Consider the following 18,033-nt stretch of genomic DNA (forward strand, 5'->3'; position numbering starts at 1 on the left):
ATGTTCATGCAGAGAAGCGCCTCTTTTGAATCTCCAAATTGGAGGGAATTCAGGGAAGAGAAAGCGAGGTGATTAGAATCTGCAGAGGCTGATTCAGAAGGAAAAATTATGAGGCTAAAATATGCATGGGCGAGCTAAACAGCAGTTATTAGTTGGTGGAGACAGTGAAGGCAGGATGGCAGCTACCTAGAAACCTACAGGAGCAGCGACGATGCACAGGAAGAAGTGGCAGCGGGGGAGGGGGGAGCGAAATGGCGGGGAGAAGCCTAAGCCACAGGAAGCGCACGTTTACCGAATGCCTACCTGTGCCGGGTGCTACGGAAGATGGCTTCACGCGTGTAGCCTCTGCCCCCCTAGGTGTCATTATTCCCACCGTGAAGGTGAAGACACGGTGGGTCTGAGAGGTTAAGAAACCCAAATAAGGAAACGGTAGGTCGGGTTCCACCAGCCATGCTGCCACCAGCTAGTGACCAAGAAAGGGTTTGCCGTAGGCATCGCTGTCCTGGCTATTTGCCATGTGTGGGGGGATCAAGGAAGGCTTCCTGGAGGAGGAACGCTTGAACTGAATCTGATTACGCTCCTCTGTCCCTGCTCAGAAAAGAGTTGTTAGCTTTTAAGAAAGTGGGTCTCATCTCAGCAAAGCCTCATGAGCAGACAACCCCCCCCCCCCCCCCCCCGGTGTCATGAGGTTTTGAACACGCCTGTCCTCCATGGCGGATTCTGTGTCCCTGCTGAACCAGTGTGGCCGGCACCTGTGAGCAAAGCGAGCCTGGGCCTGTCTGAACCTAGCTATCTCCCCTGGCAACTGGAGCTGATACCGCCAACCTCAGGGGGACGCCGCCGGGACTGAAAGCGCTGGTGTGTGGCAACGGCTCAGTATGTAGGTCACCGTTATGTACGTTGTGCGTTCTACGTGTGGTGGCTCATTCCCTTGGTCTGGCAAATGTGTACTCATCCTTCAGGACCCGACTCAAAGGACTCTGCCTTCCCAAGTTTACGGGGTGGTCCTTGCCTTTCGCTCATCCATTCAGCCAGGAGTTGCCAGGGTCCTGCTGGGCTCTCACGGTCAGCTACCTGAGGGTAGTAGTCAAGCAACCTCGCGCGGTGCAATTCCCACCTGGGGTAATGGCTTTGAAGGAGTTCCTGCCACTGGCAGAGCATATGCCAGGGTGCCAAGATCCGGTCTGGCCCGGAGGCAGCAGAAGATGCTCCCAGGGGAGTGATGGGTATGCTGACAGAGGAAGGCACGCAGGACCTCCCCCAGCCTCGGTGGGGTGGAGGGGCGCAAAGGAGCCGAGAACAGGGCCAAACCAGCTGGAATACAGAAACCGAGGGGCAAGGGTGTGAGTCAGGGCGGGGAGGCAGGCTGGGCCCACATCACGCAGGCCCTTCTAGGCCAAGATGTTCTAAAGCAACGGGGAAGCCCTAAAGCTTGGGGGCGAAGGGGGAGGAGTAGATATTTGCACTTCGGGTCATTCTGGCCCCCGGAATGTGTCTGCCAAAGAGGCACAGTGGAAGCAAGGCGCCCGCTGAGATGCCGCCAGGGGAACGCAGGTGAGAGACGCGGAAGCGAGGGGGCAGGAATGGAAACGGAGGGACTCAAGAGCTATTTCAGGAGGTCAGAGTTGACACGGACTGGCACGGCCTAGATCCGGCAGACAGACCATCCCCCCTACCAGGCTGAGGGCCCTGGAGAGGCGGGTGGGACCAGGTGAGAGCCCAGCAGAGGCCCCGAGCAGGGGCTGTCGTGCTCCCTGTTAAATCCCCGACCCTGAGGGCAGGGCCTGGCACGCAGAAAGTGCTCTCCCACTCCTGACTATACAAACCAGGGGCTAGCGAGCCGCTCCAAGGCTAGCAGCTGGGCCCTTCCGCCCGGCTGCCTGATGACCCCTCACGGCAGCCCCCAGGGACCCAGGAAACGAGCTCCAAGCAGAGCAAAGCGTGTGCCTTGCATGCTTGCCTCTGTGTGCAGACCATCTCTGTCCGGAAAGGATTGCCAGCCCGGTCCCGGGGGTGCTGCCAGGCGCCCCGGTTCTTGTCTGACCGAATGCTTGCACACTCAGTTTGCCAGAGTCTGTCCCGCACTCCATCTGTCACGAAGCAGGCGCCCCGAGTTGATCGGCGTCACGTTCCGGGCGGCCGAGGGAGGGCATTCTGGGGTGGCTCGGGCTCTGAGGTGGGACGGGCTGGGCTGAGGATTTCTGCCGTTCGCTCTCCGTGGGACCGTGGGAAAGTTTTTAGCTCTCCCAGCCTCAGCTTGGCGTTTGTAAAATGGGGATGACACAACCTACCTCACAGAGTTGTCGTGAGGGGCAGATTTTATGCAAAGCACCTGACTCGGGGCCAGACATGTAATAGAGGCTCGGTGGTTGGGGGCTGTCACTACTGTCCTTGAGACATGGCTTTGTTTTTATAAAAAAAAAAGGTTCATTCTCTCTCCTGGGACTATACAGCAAACTGGTTAGTGTCGCCTAGTGCATGTGCTCACTGCATATAAGCTGTTAAATGTTCTCTATTCATCTTAAAGTTCATCTAAATTGGTCAGAGTGACTTGGCTCTGCTGAGTTGGCTGCTCTGGTTTTTGGGAAGCCTGTGCGCCTGTCCTCAGAGTTTCTTACTCAGCATCCAAAGAGCCCATGCCAGGAAACTCTCTGTTTGCACTCCAAGACATTTAGTAAGCCCCCATCTAGCAGGCCACACAGTGAAGACAGACAGTTGGACTCCGCGGGCCCACGGGTCTGGGTTTGAATCCCACCCCCCGCTACCCAGGGTGGGGCAGCCCAGGGCAACCCTCTCACTCGGGGGCAAAGGGCTTTGGCAAGGACTTGACCCTCAAATCCCAGCGTCCTCTCATCCATCAGAGCACGAGGAGCGGGAGATCCACCCAGGGATCCCTCCAGCCAGCCCTCACACACCGTCCCTCCGCTGCCTTAAATCTTTCAGTGGATGTCCTACCTTCAGGCTGGGCATCCCTCTGTTTGCCAACATTGACCGCAACCTACTTTAAAAGCCATGCTAGGTACTGGGGAGGGTGCGGGGACACGGACAGGAAGTCCAAAGTCTTCACCCTGCATCGCAGGGCCTCCTGCTCTGGTCCCGGTCTCCCCTTCCTGCTTTGCTGCCCCATAGCCCAACCCCCGCCCCCCAACCCTCGACTTAAGCCATACTAAAGGCTGGCAGGTCTGTGGATGCACGGGGCGTGCTCTCACTTCTGAGTCTTGCTCGGGTTCTTTCTGCTTGGGTAGTCCTTCGATGGTCACCCACCTGCCCGTAACTCCTGCCCGGTCCCAGGTTCACAGCACGAGCTCGCGTCCACCGTGGCCCCCACGGCGTGGCGTGGCGTGGCATGAAACGGAGGCCCTGGGTGAGAGTGGGGAGTACACTGGCCATAGAGGTCAGAACAATTGTCCACGTAGTTTCCTGCCTGTCGTCTCACTAGACTGTGAGCTCCCTGAGGGCAAAAGCTGTGCCTCCGCCATCTAGAGACGACCCATGTGAGTGGCGGAGCCTGGTGTGCTTGAAATGAGCAGCTGTGAGGTCTTGGGGAAATGTGTCTCTTTAAATCAAAAGGCTTCTTGGTGTGGAGAGAGTTAAAATCTGCTCATGCTTATAAACAAGCCCCATCTCCGCTCAGCACTATCACTGGGTGTGAGTCACAAGGCTTAGCAGGTGTGGGCAATAATTAAAGGCTTCAGCAATCTACCTGGGCAAGGTATTTTTGCCTCTTATTCCAAAGAGGAAACTCTCTCTATGGAGAGCAGAGGAGCTCATTAATGAGACTAATTAGGTGTAAAGGGGGTAGAGGCTGGCATCAGCTGCAGCTTGGAGGAGCTAATCATTAAGCTCTGTAATCTCCACTGAACACAAGCAGATCAGGCTCAGGGGCTGCGAGCAGGGCTCCCACACCTGAGTACCTGACCACAGGCTTTGGAGAGGCTGAAGGGCCTTAGCTCTCCCCCCGCCATGCTCCGCCAGGAGACGCACCACAGACACAGACACACACACACACAGACACACACAGACAGCATGGGGTCAGCTTCCAGGGAAAGGAGCCAGACCATCCAAGGAGATGCCTCCCTCTTAGTGTTCACTGATCTTTGAGGAGCATGTTACCGGAAGCTGCGCATTGGGTTTTTACCACAAGCTTTCCTAAACCCAAGGAATGGATCAAAGGATCTCCTTCTTGGCTTCCACATGTGGAAGATAAAACCCTCATGCCTCGATTTCCAGATTTTCTAGCCACCACGAATGTTTAGCTAGCACTGGGCACATTTCTCTTTCTGGATCTACCTCCTCCCTGGCCTGTGAGCTCAGTGACCCGCGGACAGGGGAGTGATTCCCCCTGGGATCTTCAGTGACCGGCTTCCCAAGAAATCATCAATACGGTGGATGTGCGCAGGGTGGCAGGGAGAGAAGAGATGGAGGGGTTCCGGCACTGCCTCTTTTCTCAGCTCTGTGGTGGCTTTGGTCAAGTCACAAACGGGCCCTAATTCCCTCATCTGTAAAAGGAGTGTAAGAAAATCATGGCCCAAGAGCATTTTAAAAAAATAATAAACCGTTTGTAAAAGTAGTTCACTTACAATTATCGTGTGTTTAAAACTTCCGTAAAAGGAGAGAGGGGAGGATCATGACGGAAGGGGGAAAATAATTCCAATACAGCCCCCACACTGGGCTTGAGTTAGCCAAAGGGCAGGGCGTCCTCGGGCAAGGTCACTGGAGCGGAGAGACTTACACCTGGGAAACTGGAATCTGGATGCTGGCGCCGGGGAGGGTCTGCACTGTTTTTGTTTTTTTAATTTTATTTATTTATTTTTTTAATGTTATTTTTGAGAAAGAGAAAAACAGAGTGTGGGTAGGGGAAGGGCAGAGAGAGAGTGGAGACACAGAACCCGAGGCAGGCTCCAGGCTCTGAGCTGTCAGCACAGAGCCCGATGCGGGGCTTGAACTCATAGACCGCGAGATCATGACCTGAGCTGAAGCTGGACGTTTAACCGACTGAGCCACCCAGGCGCCCCTATGTCTGCACTGTTTACAGAGTTCACTTGCCATGGCTTTTGGGCCCTGCCACCAGCCTGCCCAGGAGGCTTCGCATCTCAGCAACATGCCCTCAGAGACTCCTGGGAGGCAGGGAAGGAGGCAGCTTGGCAACCTGTTCCCGCCATGAGATCCACTCCGCAGAGCACACCCCACTGATCTTCTACACCTGCAGCCATGTCCAACGGGAGCTCTCAGAAAGTCCTACCAACTGAGCCGCAAGGGTCCAGTTAACAAACTCTGAGGGTCACTTTGCTGGTGATGTCCTCCTTGTCCTTAGAGCCTCAGCTCCCACGCAAGTACCTCGGTGAAGCCCTCCATGATAACCACTTCTCCCTCTGCCCCACCACTGACCTGCTGTCCGGATACTTCGTTCCCACATTTGTCTCTTCATTCCCATGTGAACGGAAAGTAGCAAAATCCCCTTTCCCGGCCGGGGTTCATCTTGCCAACCCACACCCAGCCAACGGGTGGGCATGTGACCCTGGCCTGACCAATGTAAGGACCCCATCCTCTGGTCACAGCGATTGGTTCAGGGGGGCCCAGATGTGGCCAAGCTGGGCCAAGCAGGCTCCTATGAATGTGCATGCCTCACTTCAAGCTCTACGGACCACACGGGCCCTCATGCCTCTATCAAAAAGCAAGAGAATGTTTGAAAATAAAAACTGACGGGAAAAGAAGAGCCAAACAGTGGTCAGTGAGAGATTAGCCAACATCACGGGAGCTCCTGAATCCAGCCTGCTCGTAGTAAGAGAAGCCTGGGACTTCTCAGTCACATGAGCCAAGAAATTCTCCCTCCTGCCTTTTCTGCCCAAGTTAGGCTGGACTTCTATCATCTACAACCGAGAGAGGCCAAACCAGAGTTTAACCAGGTCTAGGGCCGTTTCAGTCTGCCCGCAGGTATGTTTTTCTTCCGTCCTCAATCTCACTTCTGCTACTGTCCTAAATTAGAACAGTCTCTATGGTCATTTCTACCCCCCTCCTGTCTTTTCGTTATAAGCCAAAGTCTCAGTTCTTGATATGAGGCAAACAAGGACACGGCAGGGCCCAAGGCTGCTTTCAGATCAATGCCTGTGGCCCCCAAATGGCTCTCCTGGGTGCAGATGTCCTGTGGACACTTTCTGGCCCCACATGCTCCTTATAAAGGCCCCTGTCTGTTTCTCAAAGTTTGTTTGTTTGTTTTTGCCCGAAGATCCCTTAGAATGTTTTCCATCATTTTCTTGGTCTGAACAACAAGAATCACAAAAACATAAATATACACAATATCCTATAATATCAAGAGCTTTCAAATAATTGGGAAAAAGAGGAGGGAGGGGGAACCAAAGATCTGCCCATTGAACAGTATGAAGCACTCTGAAAGCAAATGCTGATATGTTTGCAGCCTTTATGTTGTAACGGATGTATTATAACCCCCTTTTACGGATGTAGAAACTGAGGCTTGAAGAGTGTTAAGTAAGTTGCTTTCTATCACACTTCTTGGCAAATGCGTCCTCCTCCCCTCTCGAGGCCCAGCTCCAGTAGTGTCTCCCATGTGAACTAAAGCCTCCGTCCTGGAATTCCAGCAAAGTCCCCAATTCCTCCATCCGGAGGTTACCACAGGGTATCCCTCCCGTCGGTTACAGGTGTGCCTCTACCATTAGACAAGATCTCAAGGCAGAGACTGGATTTCACCCATCTGCACATTCTATCCACCAGCACAGGGCTTGGCCCAGGGCAGGGTTGCAATGAATGTTTGCTGGAGGAAAGAAATGGATGAGGGAGTCGTGATCTGAACCCTGCTGGTTCAAATGTAAGCCAGCCAGGGCTTCCCCTCCCCCAGCTGCCTCCGTGACTGCCAGCACCTCTGAGCCTCCCTCTTGTTCTCCCCGGAGGGAGTCAGGCTGGGTAGCAGAAGTGGTTACAAGACCAGAGGGAGCACGGACAATGGTAATAAATATGTAAAACCCAGAATTCATTACATCCAGCTAATTCTAAATGCAAAGGACACCATGTCTTCTGAGACGGACCCCAATGAAGGAGTCTGGTTTGCAGCGGTTTGAAGAGTGGACCAGAATTGTTTGGTCCGACTCAAGAAATCATGCTCTTCTTGCTGGGCAAGATATTCACAAGGCTCTCCATCCACCACCCCCACCCCCACAAGCCTGCCTCAGTTTTAGTTCTGTAAGGGACCCTCCCTATGGTCCTGGAGAGGCCTTGTCACCTGATGGTGCTGGACTAGTGACCCTCGTGGCAAGAACTTCAAAATCTTTTATTTATTTATTTATTTATTTATTTATTTATTTATTTATTTATTTTAGTGTTTATGTATTTTTGAGACAGAGCACCAGCGAGGGAAGGGCAGAGAGAGAGGGAGACACAGAATCTGAAGCAGGCTCCAGGCTCTGAGCCGTCAGCACAGAGCCCGATGCAGGGCTCGAACTCACGAATCCGCGAGATCATGACCTGAGCTGAAGTTGGACACCCAACCGACTGAGCCACCTGGGCGCCCCAAGAACTTCAAAATCTTTAAAGCAGAGGATGTAGTTTTCTTAAAGAGACGGTGTTACAGAGAGATGTCTGCTTACACAAAGTAAGTTCTGTCCTCCCGGAGGGGGGGATGCTTCATAAACTAGAAATAAAGTGAGTGTCCCTCATGCAGTGCACTTGAAAACAGGCACCTTTGTGTGGTGCCTGCCTTCTTTTTCTTCAGCCCCAAAGAAAGGGAGAAAGGGCCTGCCAAGCCACCCAGGAAAAACAGCTAATGCTTACAATTCGGCCAGGCAGGAGGTCTGCAAATGCTCCCCTCTGGCCTCCCACACTCAAAACATTTGTTAGAGTAAAGGCTTCAAAGGTAGAAATGGGAAAAAGATTTTCCCTCTGCCCTATAACAGCTGAGAGAATATCTTTCTGTTCCCTCTGTGATGCATGCGTGCGAGTGCACACGCGCGCGCGCGCACACACACACACACACACACACACACACACACACACACAAACCACGTGCACACAGCTGCAGAAGAGAACCAAAAGTACACGCCTAGCTAGAAAGGAGGGGACTGGGCTTGAGACTGCAGATGAAGGTCACGCCAAACCATGTGATCTAAAGTCAGAGGCTCAATTCCTAGTTCCAAAAAAATATGAAGACTAAAGGAGATTAAGACAGAGGGCGTGGGGGGCACCAGGGTGGCTCAGTCGGCTAAGTGTACCGCTCTTGAATTTGGCTCAGGACATGATCTCATGGTTCATGGGATGGAGCCCCACCTCGGGCTCCACGCTGACAGTGCAGAGCCTGCTTGGGATTCTTCCTCCCTCTCTCTGCCCCTCCCCTGCCCTCACTCTCTCAAAATAAATAAACTTAAAAAAAAAAAAAAAGACACACAGTGTGGGTAGAAGTGCTCATTGAACTGCCAGCACTGCGGTGGGTACACAAAGGACATGCTCCCATGGACAAATCCTGGCACTTGCTGGATTACACTGACTGGGTCTTCATCATCAACTATAGGAAAGATTTGAGGCCCCTATTCCTCCTCCACTAAGTCTCAAGACTTCTTCCCTGTTGACTCTGCCTTAGCGGCATGAGCTCCAAATAAAGTTCTCCACCTGCCTGTGGTACCGAAGGCCCCGGATAAATCATGTATTATTATTATTTTTTAACACAAAGGTGAAGTTCAGACCTTACCAGTCATTAACACTTTAGTGAAAAGGAGTCCATCCATTTGGTGTCTAAAACCAGAAGAAGTCATACCACATTTTGTGTTCCCACTCTTAATAGGGGGTAAGTCAGCTTGGGGGTGAGACTGGGTGGGAGAAGAGGAGGCTACTTTAGATACAACACAGGCTGGTGTTCATGAGACATCTGGAAAAACCCAGTCTTCGTGTGGGCAGAATGGACAAACATGGGCTGAACAACCACAGCTGGATAATGGGTTTGTAGCTGTTGTTAAAACTGCTGGCCAATGTGCTTGGTGGGCAGTAGAACTCTCTACTTTGTTCTAATCTGGACCAACATCATCGATAGTGACTTAGAAACATAGAAAATGTTGATCAGATCTGTAAAGGAGCTGGTGACAGTAAGGATTAAAAAAATTCTCAGGAGACTGGAACCATGGGCTGAAACTAACAAGTTGAGATGTATTTGGGACAAATGTAAATTTCTACACTTAAGTTCAAAAAAATCAACTCTAGATATACTAGTTAAGGCTGACCTGTTTTAAAAGCAGTTTATATGGTAGGTGTAAAAGAGGCAGAATTTTATGTTTGGTATGTGTTCAGCAATGGCCCACGTGTGATACGGTTCAAGAAAAGAATAATGCAACCCATAACCATTCACAGAAGTAGACAATCTCAGACTGCACTCAAGGGCAGTGGAGTCTAATTGAACAATAATGCGAGTCACATACGTAATTTTAAGTTTACTAAGTAGCACATGTGGAAAGTAAAAAGAAACGTGGGAAATTCTACACTTGATCTTAGCCAAAAGGCCGAGAAGCAATAGGGAAATTCTAATATATTTCACCCAGCGTAGACAACAATTATAATTTCAACCTGTAATCTATATAGGAAATTATTAATGACTTTTACATTCTTTTATTCATACTAAGTCTTAGACATCTGGTGTATATTTTACCCTTACGGCACATCTCCACCCGCACTAGCCACATTTCATGCGCTCAGAGGCCAAACACAGACGGCGGCTCCTGTATTGGACATCGTACGGCTAAAGTAAGGTTGAGGGGTCCACGGAGTTCTGTTCTCGTCAGCCACACCTGGAGCATCTGGTGTTCCAGACATTTGAGGTTGGACAATGGCAAAGCATAGCCCTCCAGAGACCAGGTGAAGAACTGGATGAGAAGGCTCAGTCCAAAAGGACTGTGCCCCTCTAGTACCAGTAGAAAAATCACCAACGATACTGACGTTACGTGACTACCAAGGGAAAAAAACAAAAACAAAAACAAAAAACCAAGAGTAGTGGATGAAAATTGTAGGAAGATTTTGGCTCTGTAAGAGTAAGTTTCCCCAACATCAAAGGTGTGCCAGCAGAAGCCAGCTGACCCACAAGAGAGTGATACACGCATCCAAGTTGCCTACCAACTCTAGGATTCAAGGCTTGGAGACACTAAGTACGACCACCAAGTAAAATGACTGTCTAGGAAACAGACCAGAACATACACACCCAAAGATGTCTTCTCCTTCAAGTAGTCTTCTTGGGAGGGGACAGGTTTATTCTGGCCAAACCTCACAGGCTGCCTGTATAATTCTGGTTGTGGGAAATAGGGATCGTAGGGCCTTACTTTGTATAGTTCCAGCCCTCAAGGAGCTTGTAAGTGAGTGTCTGCAGTGAACATTCCCAGAGTAATGTTGTCAGCGTGCTGGCCCTCAGCTGACTATGGTGAGCAGAAAGTACTAGAAGGGTCTCTGAGGCCCTCTCCACCTAAGACTCTGTGTGAATGCCCCTCTTGCCATCTCACGGAAAAAGAACACTTCCAGTTGCCCTTATGGATTTCCAGGCTGGAGGGGCCTCTGGCTCTTCAAAGATCCTGGGAAGCCCAGAGCTCTGCTTTGAAGGTCTCCGTACCCATCGGTCATCTCTACCTGAATGTGCCATGGACACAACAACAGTAACATGTCCCAGACGCGGCTCCTTCTGTTACCCCAACCCTCAACTTGTTCCTCTGTGAGTCCAGATTTGGGGGAGCTCGCCATTAAGCTAGTCGGCCCTCTCTGAGCTGGGTGCTGGACCTCAAATCCCTCACGTGGGGGACCTCTCGGGGAAGGACTTCCTTTCCTTTCCCAGATGTTCATAAGGGTCGCTGTGTGTCAGGCTCTGTGCTGGGCACCAGGGACCACCAAGGACGCTAACGGGGATGGGGCTCTTGTCACTGAGGGGCTTGGACATTAGGTAGAGGCTTGCCTGGGTAGAAAGGAGGCCGGAAAGAAGAAGGTGCCCATCCTACCTGGGCTGTCAGTATAAGTGTCACAGAGTAACAGAGGGTGGTGACGCTGGTACTGAGCTTGGAAAGCCCGGTTCTGCAGACCCCGTGGGGTGTCTCGCCTACAGAGATGAGCAGGAACGCAAGAGGAAGAGGTGGGGCCTTTGGGAACAAGTGTCTCCACAAGGGGCCTGAGGGTGACGAGAGGAGACCGCGAAGTGAAAAGAGATCGCTGACCAGGTCGTGAAGGTCTCGGATGCCCGGCCAAGGAGTTGAGACACTATCCTGTATGGACCAGGGGACAGAGGAGGGTTTTAAGATCAGATCTGTCAGGAGTAAGTGTACACTTTTTTATTATAAGAATTTTTTTGTCCTGCCTTCATTTTAGTAAAAATGAAGCATTATGGGGCTGGCAAATCATTTCTGCATCCCAAAGACAGTGCGACATGTGATAATGACTGTGAAGCGCGGCTAAGCCTGTTAGCAAGAATGACCAGGGAGCGAGAGGCAGGAGTGATGCATTACCCTCCACCATCGTCTCTTTGTTTGAGGATCATTAGGAAGGGAACCATTAGAAAAATGCCAGCCAGGTAATAGGAGGGAAACAGGTCTTGGCAGGGCTGTGTTTCCCATGGAGAAATTAGCAAATAAAATTCAGAGAAGAAAGCGGGGGCTTCTGGGCTCACCCCGTGGGGCTCCTGGGGAATAATGGCACATGTGGCTCCCACCTGAGGAACCCTTGATGAGGCAGCAGACGTGTCCGACATTCTGTGACAGGCTTCGGGTGAGCAGAGCGTCCTTCCCAGGCAGGGCCGTGGTCCCCAGGCCCATCACCCCTGGGGCCCTCTTCCAGGCACCGGGTGATGCACCAGGCATGCGTGACGACTAAGGCACCACTTGGTCCCCAGGAAGCTCACACTCCCTGATGTGGTGGTATCCGAGCCTGGAGAGGGGCAGGGCGGGCCTCGCCTCGTCATCCCCATCCCGTAACTCTGGGCCATGGCAGGGAGGGATGCCGTTTACTCACACGCCCATTCCCTGCTGCTTGACTTACACCAGGGTCCTCTTGTCATTGCAATCATTCAGATCAAGAGCATAAGAGGAGAGGCGACTCACTGGTCAGAATGAAAACCGAGGACTTGGGAACTGCCGTTATGGCAGATGGCGGTTATCCAGGGAGTGGGGCTATCACATCAGCAACTCTCTCTGGCTTCCGGTACCCCCTTATCCAAGAGTTTCCCAGGGCGCCTACCTTAGGCCAGGAGCTAGGGAACACAGAGGAGTAATCACAGCCTGTGCCCTAAACTGTCCCGTTGGGGCTGGCATTTCTAACCGGGGTATGCATACTTGAAGAAATGTAGCTTGGCCAAGGACCTGATTTCTGGGGGTCAGAGTTGGACACACTGCCTTCAGGGCATCTGAGAAGTGCACCCGGGTGATGAAGAGCTGCCTGAGTTACAGGTGGGAAGGGACAGGGTGTGGAGAGCGACGGAGGAGACAGTAGAGGCCAGGAGACCAGAGGGTGACAGCTTGTACCACCATCACTTCACGAACAGCTTCTGGCCCTCTCTCCTGGTGGCAGTTTGGATAAAAAGCAGACATCTCAGGGGGAAGGAGGGTGGTGATCTGTCTCTGGGACTCTAGGAACAGCCCGCCCCGGTTTCTGGGGAGGTCCCCTCCACCAGAGGCGCTACCTCCTAGGGATACAGAACCGGGCAGGTGGCCGGAGGCTCGTCACATTTCCTGGTAGTGTGGCAGGGTGCATTCGAGGGGCCAGGGTGGAGAGTCTCTCAACCGAGGGCCGCTTCAGTGGCAGGGATTTTCACGTCACCTTGTATTGCTAGAGGAGGTTCCAAAGAGGAGACTGGATCTCCCCCGAGCTTTCCCACTTAGCTGATTCTCACACTGGTTCTCCAAAGGAACCTGGAGCAGTGTGGCATACAGGCCACGGAGTTGGCCTAACTTGAGTCTGACTCTGGATTCTGACACCCACCAGCAGCCAGGGGAACCTGGGCATACGTAACAACGGCATCCTCTTAAATCAAACCTGACCCATCGTGAGGCTGACAGACAGAGCGGGTGCTACCTCCATTTCACAGATGAGAAAAATGAGGCCAAATGACTTTTGGGGGATTTACATGGCTTTTAGGGAGTAAATCTAGGGCTAGAATCCAGGAACCTTATTGCTGAGTTCAAGATTTGGCCACAGCCTCTCGGGAGCATTGGCCAAAGGTGCCTCAAGGTCCCAGAACACACCCTGGAGAGTGCAGCTAAGAATTCCACTCCAGTTTGGTCCTAGATGGATCATTAAGGCAGCTCCTCCCAGTTCAGGACACACAGACCACCCTGCACGGCGGCCTCTGTCTAGAAGCCCCCGCTCACTTCCTAACTTTGTAGCAAACTCCTACTCGTCTTTCAAGATCAGCCTCTTAGGTTCTCTTCTGAGAAGCCCTCAGGCTTCCCTTCTCTTAAACATCCATCTGTTCCAATCCAGCACCGCCTCATTCTTTCCTTTCCTTTCCCTTCCCCCTCCCTTTCTTTCTTTATGTCTGTCCCTCACAGGACTTGAGGAGCTCAGGGATGAGGGACTGTGCCTGATTCATCTTTTTGTCACCAGCTATCAGCAGTGCTGGACACACGATGGGAGCCAGGTGAATGCTTCGTAAGACTCAGGGGGTTCGGAGAGCTAGAGATACCCCCAGGATGACAAACTTTCATTACCACCAGCACCTCTTCCCTCCACGGGTAGACATTCAGATAGCCCATATGGCTGAGTTATAACCCCACGAGACAAAGGCCACTTTTTCTCCTCAAAGGAAAAATGTAATAAACCATGGGTATTCCACATTGCCACTTTCTCCATTGTGAAAGACCTTTTAGGGTGGGTGGGCGGGTGGGGAGGAGGCAAGATATGAGGTCTGAATGGTCAGAGATTATGATACTTCCTGAAAGAACCCCCAGATCAATACTGAGCCAGCGATGCCCCAAATTCCTTTGGAAGGATCTAACCTATTGGTTAAACTTTTGGATTCGTTGAAAGACAAGAGAGTCCTGCTCTTAGAGACTCCTCCAGTGTTTGTCCATGTCTTTCTTTCCAACATCCCCCTCTGAGCGGTCTTCATGGCTCATGACTAGTATGGAAAGTAACTCTCTGAGTGTTTTAAAGCACTATTTTTCTATTGTTTTAATGGCCCCAATAAGGGCACCATTGTTCCTTAGCGGTATACACGCTTCATTCTAGTAATTAGCTGTCAGAGAGGACCCGACAGCAGCCTAATGTTGTCCGCTCAAATCATATTAATGAAATGCAATCCACTCAAATGTCCTGAATGCATATCTGTAATTGCATTAAGCAGAGAGACTGGGGACATCAGGATCAAACTTCAGTCTCTGAACACAGCGTTACGATCAAGCACATTAATCCATTATTTCTTCAGAATCTGACAGCCAATTAATATACCAGGCCTTCATACACCAGGCAAAGGATTGATGTCCCTGTCATGATTTTGTTTTTAAAAAAACCATTAAAATGACTGTTTGTACTCAGGGACGTCAAAGTAAATGCTGGTGTAATGTTTCTAATCAAAATCAATTGCTCAAAGGTGGAAAGGTAAGAAACAAACTTTAGAGGAGCACTGTCATCGCTCCCAAAAAAGGAGATTTAAAGATCTCAAAGTCTCGCTGCTTTCCTCTGGAGCTTTACCCAAAAAAAGTAGCTAAAATTAAGTTCCAGTCAGAGTTCAAAAAACTCCGCTTCATCAAGTGATTCTGAACAGGACACGTTTGGCGCGGGTTCTTTTTTATCTTTCACACAACCAGGTCGTCCTTGTTGAGGATTTCACCGGTATTTACAACTAAGCACACGAACACGCCGAGCGAGACGGCCGGGCCCTGAGTCCTCCCGCTTCCCTCCACAGAACACACTTGGTTAATTACCGAAGCCGCCTCACACAAACTAGACCTTCTGCCGGACCAGGAAGCAACAATGAGAAAAAATACCTCTTCAGGAAATGTGCAGAGCCGCGCAGACGTCCTATGAATCAGCCCCACTTGCAAGTGCGCGCAGGTCAGCGGTGCATCCAGGACCACGATAAAATTTTCATTAGAAGCCGCTATGAGGACGTTGTCCTTCGCGTGCTGGGGGGCACCGTTTCGGTGAGGCCGCTCACGCTGGGCTGAAATCCAACTCATTTCGGGTCCAGGACCGGAACGTGCATCCCTCGGTTTCCCAGGATCTGGACCCTGTTTGCTTATTCCGTGCAGTCTCCCGACCTCTTCTGGGATGTTCTAGCTACACGGCCACCCGTGCAGCTCGCCTCCATGACAGGTGGAGTGGCAATTTTCCTGGGGTGACAGCGTTCAACACTGAGTCCCTGCAGCCCCTTTTTGGGCTGGATTTGGCACGCCCTCTGCGGGGCCCCCTAACTTCTGTGCTCCCCTTTACTGGGCAGCTCCTGATGCCGTTTTGGAAGCGTTTTGGGGCGGCTGACCCCCTTTACTCGAATGTGCGCAGCCAGAGCAGAGGGATGACTGCTAACGTGGGGCTCGGCACGCGGCAGGGACTCAAGGAAAGCTCGCTGAGTCCACTGGCATGAGTGTTTTGGAGGCTCTTGATGCGATCTGCTACCCTGCTTCCCTAGACGAGGGCCTACGGGCATTATTCCGATCGTAAAAACAGTACGCTGAATCCATCTTCTGTGGCTAGCCACACAAATATTGTCTGTTTTGAGTTTTAGTTCCACAGACCCATCTCCCTCCCACCTAAAAAAACAAAAACAAAACCCCAAAACCAAAAACCAAAAAACAAAAACTCCACTCCTCAAGTTACATCCCAAACCTTGGGAAACGGGACACGGATTTTATGAGCAGAACCACAGAAGTAGCAGTTGCCTCCTCAAGCCAGACCCCACGCTGGGAGAGGGAAAGGCCGTAATTACCGGGCAAGGAGTCCGAAGAGTGTACGAGGAGACGGACGCGCTATGGAAAAAAGATGGGTGCGATTTTAGGGTTCGTGTCAGAAAGACACTTCTAATAGAAGAATTTACATGCTGACGCTAAGAGATGGTTTAAATATGTCCCGCCTTGAATGCAATCACCGCGGGGGAATTCTAATTATAAAGAAGGGTTTTGTACAACACGGAAGGGTAGGGAAAGACAAAGGGACACTTGACATTTGCAGAGTCCTTACTCTGTGCACTCGGCACACACTAGCTTTACACACATTTCTCGTTCGCCTCCACGACCGTTCCTGTGAGGCAGGAATTAGTGTCCCTGAAGAGGCTCAGGAAGTAAGGGGACTTGGGCAAGATCACCAGTGCACTGGGCCAGAGCAGAGTCCGAGATCACCAGTGTGCCGGGCAGGAGTGGGGCTGGGAAGTGCAAGTCAGGTCTTTCTTGTTCCAAGCCCATCCTTTCTCTCTCTACCATACTCTGACAAAGGTCAACAATTTTCCTCTGAGGAAGAGAGCTTTAACTATCATTGAAGCAAAAACACCATTCACAAAATCCCGGAGCTTGGAAGGAGGTACATAGTAAAGATGTGAGCACAGAGGAATGGAGGGAGTCAGGGCTTCGGGGGCCCGGGACGCTGGCATTCAACTCCTGGCTCAGCCACGTACGAGGCACGTGGTTTTAGGTAAATCACTAGCCATTTTCAACACCCGGTTTCCTCATCCAGATGACGGGGATAAAACCACACACCAGGAAGGCTTGTGGGGAGGAGCTGAAGTACTTATAATCCGGCATCAGGCACAAGGCAATGGTTGTTTACTGCTCTCACAAGGTACCAGGCAGAGTTCTACTCTCTTTACAAATAATGACTCAATTCATGCTTACGATAACCCTAAGAGGGGAGAGCCTATTAGCGAGTCTCGTCTTACAGACGAGGAGACAATGCACACGGAGATTAAGGACTTGCCGAGGGCACTCAGAGCTGGCACCGGGACCCTGCAGTTTGCCTCCCAAGCCCACATGCTTCCCCACCACCTCCTCCTGCTTACAGGTTGATGGCGATGGTGGTTCATTCATCCTTCAAGGCTCAGCTCAGTCACTGCTTTAGGCAAATGCTGCTAAGCAACCTCTCCTCTGGCTGAGCTGGCTGCTCCCACAGTACTTGTCACCCACAAACACCTCTGACTCCTCTACTCATCTGTGAGCACTTGGCAAGCGGGCCCTGTGCCCCCGTCCTTGTACCCTCGGAGCCCAGCCCAGAGCAAGCATCCTGCCACCACCGAATGAATGGATGAGCAAGGAAGCATGCGATCCCTTCACACCCGGGCAAACAACCCCCTCCCCCCCCATTCATTCCAGCCAGTCAGCCCACGTGGGGGGAGGAGGGCGGGTGGGTTTAATTAAAAAGCAGAAAGTCTAATAATTTACTTACTTTTTCCCTAGGTTTCATCATTTGAACGATTTTAAGTGAAGCATGTCACCTGGATACACTAGGGTCTCTAAATGAACAAACATTTGTAAACGCCGCTCAGAGAAGACAGACGTAAAAGGCCTCCACAGGTCACCACATCTCAGGATTCCAATCATGTCAGGCTGGCAGACAGGGTGGGATTAGATTTTTCTTAACAGCAAATCAAGACAATGAGGGCACTGATTTCAAGCTCTGTAGGCATGCTGCTGCTGTTCTTAAGTGGATCATCAACATCCAACCCAAGAGCGAAAAATAAGCTTGGGCGTTTCCCCTTCGCTGTTTGGCAAACTCCTATTCATCCTTTAAAACCCATGGCAGACATACCTCCCGTGAAGCCTGCCCTTATGTCCCAGATGGAGTTAATTTCTCCCTCTCCTGGGTTACCTTCAACAGGTTTCTGTGATTGCACTTAACACATGGCACTGAGAGTTCTCTGTATGGGTATCCCAGCTGACAGCAAGGGCAGAGGCAGGGTTCTGCTCAGGCCTGGGTCTCCAGCTGTGAGCCCGGCGAAAGGCCTGGAGTAGGGGCTTGATAACGTGCGATGAATTTAACGCAACAACTGCTTCACTCAAATCTGGGTTTTGCATTGCCAGTGTCAAGGCAAGGATCGAACCATCGGGCTCAACTCTTCGCCCAGAGCTGGAATTTTGTTGCACCAAAAATAAA

At 51.4% G+C, this 18,033-nt stretch overlaps 1 protein-coding gene and 1 pseudogene across 1 annotated transcript in view; both read right to left on the reverse strand.

The window, feature by feature from the left end:
• DENND1A (DENN domain containing 1A) overlaps window positions 1-18,033 on the reverse strand; it is a 509,944-nt gene that overhangs the window by 87,333 nt on the left and 404,578 nt on the right.
• Window positions 9,358-9,506, reverse strand: LOC128778748 (U2 spliceosomal RNA; annotated as a pseudogene).

This window comes from Panthera pardus, unplaced genomic scaffold (assembly GCF_024362965.1).
Source record: "Panthera pardus isolate Hobbes unplaced genomic scaffold, ASM2436296v1 HiC_scaffold_20, whole genome shotgun sequence".
NCBI classification, from domain to species: Eukaryota; Metazoa; Chordata; class Mammalia; order Carnivora; family Felidae; genus Panthera; species Panthera pardus.